Source organism: Marmota marmota, unplaced genomic scaffold (assembly GCF_001458135.2).
Source record: "Marmota marmota marmota unplaced genomic scaffold, marMar, whole genome shotgun sequence".
In the NCBI taxonomy this organism is placed as follows: domain Eukaryota; kingdom Metazoa; phylum Chordata; class Mammalia; order Rodentia; family Sciuridae; genus Marmota; species Marmota marmota.
Genome location: NW_025999990.1, coordinates 27303627 through 27310023, shown reverse-complemented (window position 1 = coordinate 27310023; position 6397 = coordinate 27303627). Strand labels below are relative to the sequence as shown.

At 33.4% G+C, this 6397-nt stretch overlaps 1 non-coding gene across 1 annotated transcript; it reads left to right on the top strand.

Moving 5' to 3' along the window:
* Window positions 1-2602: 2602 nt before the first annotated feature.
* Window positions 2603-2676, top strand: Trnav-cac. The gene has a single exon. It is a non-coding gene; the product is annotated as a tRNA-Val (tRNA).
* The last annotated feature ends 3721 nt before the right edge of the window (window positions 2677-6397 follow it).

Here is a 6397-nt window from a genome sequence, read left to right as displayed (position 1 = left end):
ATATATATATATGTATATATATATATATATATATATATATATATATATACATATATATATATTCTATATATTCATTGACTACATGAATTTATTAGAGGAATCTGCGGTTTGATTATATATTTCAAAAATTAAATTTGCATTAAAAATAATCAGATAATTTTGTTTAATAAAAGCAGACTAAATTCTACCCTGATAGTACATTGATAATTCCTACACATCTTATATCTGGGTATGTATTACAATTTTAGCCTGTATTTACCAGGAAAAAAAGCTACTGGAAAACAACCAAGATAGTTCAGTGAAGATTATATTGCACCCCAAAATTTCATTTCTCTAACTCCAGATTTGAGATACTGCACAGGAACCACAAACTCATATTGTAAAGTGTATCATTATAATGTTGAACAATTTAAAACTTGGGAAAACTACATAAAGAAATGATCCACTGTTCCATTAGAAAATGATCATTTACTGTGCCCTAATAATTATGATGACAAACACAATAAAACCAGCAATTAGTAGCATATGTATAGTATGTTATACTTTACATATTTTATTTCCAAGCAGAATTTTTCAGGTAAAATTCTTTTGTTTTGTTTTGTTTCAAAACTTATTGTGTTTTCATTTTACTACTTCAAAAATTATAAAAATACAAATTATTGTGTAGATGTATTTGTTTATAAACAAAATACATAAACATACAACTGCCATACATAGACTCTTACATCAAAGGGATACTGTCTACTAATACCCAGCAGAATTTTAACTTGGTACATATTAAACTATAAGAATACTGTTGTATTTGATTGATAGTTTTTGTCCTCATTACAATTTCTTGAACAACCACCCATTAGACATGCACATGGAGGCAACAATTTGTGTTTGTTTGTTTTAATCTCTGGCAAAACATGAAACAATGCTTGAACTTAGACTTTTGATTACCAAGGTTGATTGTTGCAATACACTTATTTTAATGAAGTCAGTAAGTTATCTTTTCCAATACAAATATTTAACTACATAAACAAACCATTTTTTAATTCAAAATATTATTAACTGGAAAACAGAAATTTGTTTTCCTTGTAACAGGAATGCTGATGGGTATGAGCTAGTTAATACACACCACCGTAATACATACCTGCAAGCCGTAAGCATAAGAAGTAAATGTTCTGTAACACATGACTGAAAAAATTTACTTTCCAAAAGTTTCACTATCACCAGGGGATACCACAGGATGGGGTATTTGGAAGTTCATATTTTAAGGGGAAGGAGCAAAACACTAGTACATTTCCTTAGTAAAGGAGATGGGGATCTACTCAGGGGCAGCCTCTGGCTCTTGGAGAATGTGAACCTCAAGTGTTTCTGCTATTGGGTGAAGAGAACCCCCAAATCCAGTGGATAATTGTGTTACAATAGACCACAAATCTCAGGGCCTGAACTTCTAGGAGAAAGAACTGTGTACTTGAAGTTTAATGACTGGGTTTTGGATTCTTCTTAAGTGTTCAGGGAAATAGTTGAAATTACAATTCATCACTCTTTCTCTCATTTACCATTATATGTGGGTAAGTGGAGGAGAGTGAACAATAAATTACACTACTTAGAGACGTAGGCTAAACCCTTTTGGGGGGCAGCTGTGTCAGTAAAGTACAAACATAACATCAGTTTCCCATTACACACATCATTCAGAGTCGTACATTACTCAGGAGAATGGGAAAAGGGGAGACCGGAGTCTAATATGAGAAGAGAAATTGAAGTACAACCAGAGCAAGAAGCAGCTGAGCCACCAGCACCCTGCACGATGAAGCATTTAGTCAGTTCTCCTGGAAAACAACAGCTTCTATCTTTAATGACCCTGAATGTCACATCCCAGAAAGCTGAAGACCAGCTGGGGTGCAAGAATATTGGAAGCAAATTTTTCTTGCTATTCTCAGGTAATTGGAAATAAATAGACGACTGCTCCCACACATCACCCTGCAGATTGTGATTTAGTTCAAGAGTTTTGAAGGTGAATTTTTCTGTCTGTTTGCATTGACTTTGATGTGGATTTTTCAAAGTTGTTGTGATAGGATAGTCACCATGTGGGTAAGTCATGGATGCAATCAGTGCTTTTTGAGGCGCAGATGAGGGGATAAAAACAATCATCTATGCATCCTTCTACTTCTGCCCAGTGATTGTTACGAATCTATTAGTATTGGCTAACTCTGGTTCCAAAATGGTCATTCATTCAGTCCTTGAACAGACCTCCCTAGCAGGGTGAGGGCTCAATCCGCCTTGCTCAATAGATAGGTTGTCAAATATCTGAAATTGACTATTTTCTAACTGTAAACAGAATCCAATTTCTTTTGCCGTGAGAAGACTGGATAAGAAAACATCCCTATTTATAAAAGAATTCTTTTTTTGATATACACACACAAAATATATAAACAATTACCCATTCTTATTGGAAGGGAGGATTTCCACAAGTTCCCATTTATCAAGAGTAATGCAAAGTGTAGTCCACTTAGAGATCATTTTTACCAGATCCACTATATAAATTTGGAAAGAATGCACCTTACATTGTTTGTAAAAACTAAGCTTTAATAATTAAATTAAGAAAAAAAGGGGCTGGGGATGTAGCTCAGTTGGTAGAGTGCTTGCCTCACATGCACAAGGCCCTGGGTTCGATCCCCAGCACCACAAAAAAAAAAAAAGAAAAGAAAAAAAATGATACCAAGGAATTAAATTTATATTTTATTCTCTAAGGAACTCCATGGAATGGATGTTCGTTCAAAATTTAAATTTTTGTTACACGTTCAGTTTTCAGTGTTTATACATAAATGTCTCTATATTAAGTGCACTTTCTCTTATTTGTTTGGCATTTGTTAATTTTCAATCTGTTTTATTTCTCTCATTTATAGCTTTAATTTCTCTTTTCCCCAAGGAGTGTTTATTAGCACTCTAATATGAATTACAATGAATTAGTAAATATCTCGAATTCTTTTCCCCATCTTCCAAAATGAGTATTGTCATAAATTTCATGAAGTTTATGAATACATATGAAAATAATTTGAAGAATTTTAAATGTGCCCTTAGAAAATATTCTTATGTCTCTATGTCTTTCTTTTTTCTCTGATTACATTAATAACTACTGAGACACTAAACCAGGAAATAGAGAAATATAAGCCATTGTTCTTCATCCTTATGGTTTTTTCTTTCTTTATTGATACTTTTTAATCATAAATTTTAATTAGACATTTTAGTTGCTATATTTGTAACTGTCAATAGCATAATTAGTTATCAGTTTTTTTAAAAAAAAATATTGACTCTCACCTATCAAAAGTAACAGGGGAGTCAGCCAATTTACACAGACTCTGACCATCTGTTTATTTCTACATTGTCATGATTTGTACTATATAAGATTTTGTTTTCTTGAACCCAGGGGCAAAACTCGGTTCAGTGGAACTCAGAGCATAAATAATTTTTGCCTCATTAATTATAATAATGCAAAACTATGATTGAAAAATATAGGTTAAAATTATTATATTTTTACTGAAAAAATCACAAATAGTCAGAAATGTCAGAAACAAATTATATATGAATATCTCAAAATCTAGATATATTAGACAGGATTATCCAGAAACTGATAGTATATGTATATATATATCTATCTCATAAATAGCTATATGAGAGGAAACAGTTTGGCTCACATGGTTATAGAAACTGAGAATCCCCATGATAATTCATCTGCAAATTGGAAACCCTAGGATGCTCATAGTATGTCTCAGGCTGCGCCAGACAGAGAGAAGCTAAAGGTATAACCCTTGGCCTGAGACCAAAGGCCTGAGGATATAATGGCAGGGCAAGGTGCTAGTGTTAAGTCCTGTCGTCTAAATTTTGGAGAGCCTGGAGTTCTGACATACAAATCAGGAGGAAAAGAAGATATCCCAGCTCCAGAAGAGAGATGTCAATTCATTCTTCCTTTGCTTTTGTTCCATCCAGTTACCAACCAACTGGATGGTGCCCATTTCATTGAGGGTAGGTCTTCCCCACTCATTGCACCAAGTAAGTCACATGCTAGTGTCCTATGAAAGCACTCTCACAGATACTCCAGAGAAAACACCTTCCAGGTTTTTAGGCATTCCTTAATCCAGTCAATTCAACACTCCACATTAAACATCACACTAGGGAAACTTTATATTGCCATTAACAGTAAAACAGACCTCCATAACACTTTCGCCTTCTATTGTTATTTGTCTTCATACTATTTGATCACTTTTTCATATAACAGTGATTTTATAATATTTTCCATAACTCAAGCAAAAATATCTGCCCATCTGTTTTCTAGAGTTGTCAATACATTATTTTCTGGCTAGAAAACTTTCTTGCAACTTCATAATTTACTATTGATTATAAACTTATAACTTGTTACGCAAATTTATAAGATACTTATCAACATTACCTTTACCTGAATGTATTTCAGAACAAGCTATAAGGTTTCATAGCATTTAACATTTTCTTGTTTTCTGATTAAACTCTGTTTTAAATGGAAAAAAAAATTATTAATCCCTTTGTCACTTATATTTGTTGCATTGGAAGCTGTTTCCCATTCATTTTATTTGGTCTGTTCAGATACAGGGGCAAGATGTGTCACCATGGACACTAAGATTCAATCTGAGGTGACTGCCCACAGGAACCTATTCACAGCTGTGGCACTGATATAGAATAGTTCTGTATAGAAGAGATTTACATTCCATATGATTCCTATCAAAACTGTTAAAAAAGAATATCATGCATTTTTAATTATATATGCTTTCTATTGAACATATCTGTGATGTGAGAAAACATGCATTTGTGATTTGTTTTTTGATAGTGTGTGTGATAACTTTGAGGATGTTCCTGGGACTAGCATCTAGTTCCTTCCCACTCAAACTTGTTTTCTTTTGCTACCCACACACATCTGGTGCTTCATCTTTCACACTGTCATGAACTTTGGTTTTCCTAGCTTAAAATTGTAGCTTGACACTGCCTAGAGTGAGAAAGAGTAATTCAACATTCCCCCCACAGTCTAGAGGAAATGAGCAATCACATGAATGTATCACATTAAATTTCATCTTAAAATGTCCCCAAATCAATTTCTATTTAATTCATTCCCAAAAAGTATTGTGCCTTTTCCAACCAAAGGAGAAAGAAGCCAGAATCAAAACTGAAGTAGAGGTGAAAAGTGCTAACTCATAATACTTACATAGTTTGCTAACAAACTTAAAATACACGAATGTGTGTACATGGTATTTGCAATCCCTGGCTCTTCAAAACTCAGAAATGAGACCACAGAAGGTGCATGTGATGTGAAGGATGCTGAATGTAATGTTCACTGGCTTTACACAGATGTTTATTCTCTGTGTTCCTTTAAAAATGAATTCTATGTTGATCACATGACCTTTGACTAATTTCCCATTTGTCTCTTGGTTGGTTGAACATAAGTTTTTAGTTTTTCTTTTCAGTGAGACCTAATTACCTAAATCCTTATTGCTTAAAAATATTTATCAACTGACTTTGAACTTGCATGACAGCTGTGGCTGAAAAGAAAATATGAACAATGTACATAGTAGTTCACTGTCTTCTAATATTGAATGCAGCTGTGGAGAGTTTTGAAGCTAGTCTATGTTTTCTGCCTTTTAAATGGATAAGACTTTTAAAACTTTGGTTTATATGCCATTGGAGATTTTTCTTTTCCTTTGGACTCCAGTAATATTATCAGAATATATCTCCAGGGCAATATCCATCAGTTTATCTTGGGAAATAAAACTCTACAAATTTGTGTATTTTATACTTATTTTTTTTAATCAGGAAACTTGCTTAAGCTACATCTTTTTTTTTCTAAGTCTCAGTTGGTTATCTTTCCACTATGACATTAATTATCCATATTCTTTTTTTGCCTGTTTGTCATATCTGTCATTTTATCACCAACTTTTTTTTCAGTTCTGTATTTTAAATATAAATTTATTCTTTTGCAGGATTTTTCTTTATAATTAGTTAATACATGACAGCAGAATTCATTTTGTTTCATTGTACACAAATGGAGCACAACTTTTTATTTATCCGGTTGTACATGATGTAGTCTCACCATTTATGCAATCAGACATACACATAGGGTAATAATATCTGTCTCACTCCACCATCTTACCTACTCCCATGCCCTTTCCCCATTTTCCTCCCCTTTGTCCAATCCATGGTTCCTCCATTCTTCACATGGCTGCACCCCCTTATTATGGATCAGCATCCACTTATCAGAGAGAACATTCAGCCTTTGATTTGGGGGGATTGGCTTACTTTGCTTAGTATGATATTCTCCAACTCCATCCATTTACCTTGCATGATTATTTTTATGCCACTATGTTTTCAATAGTATTTATTCTTTTAT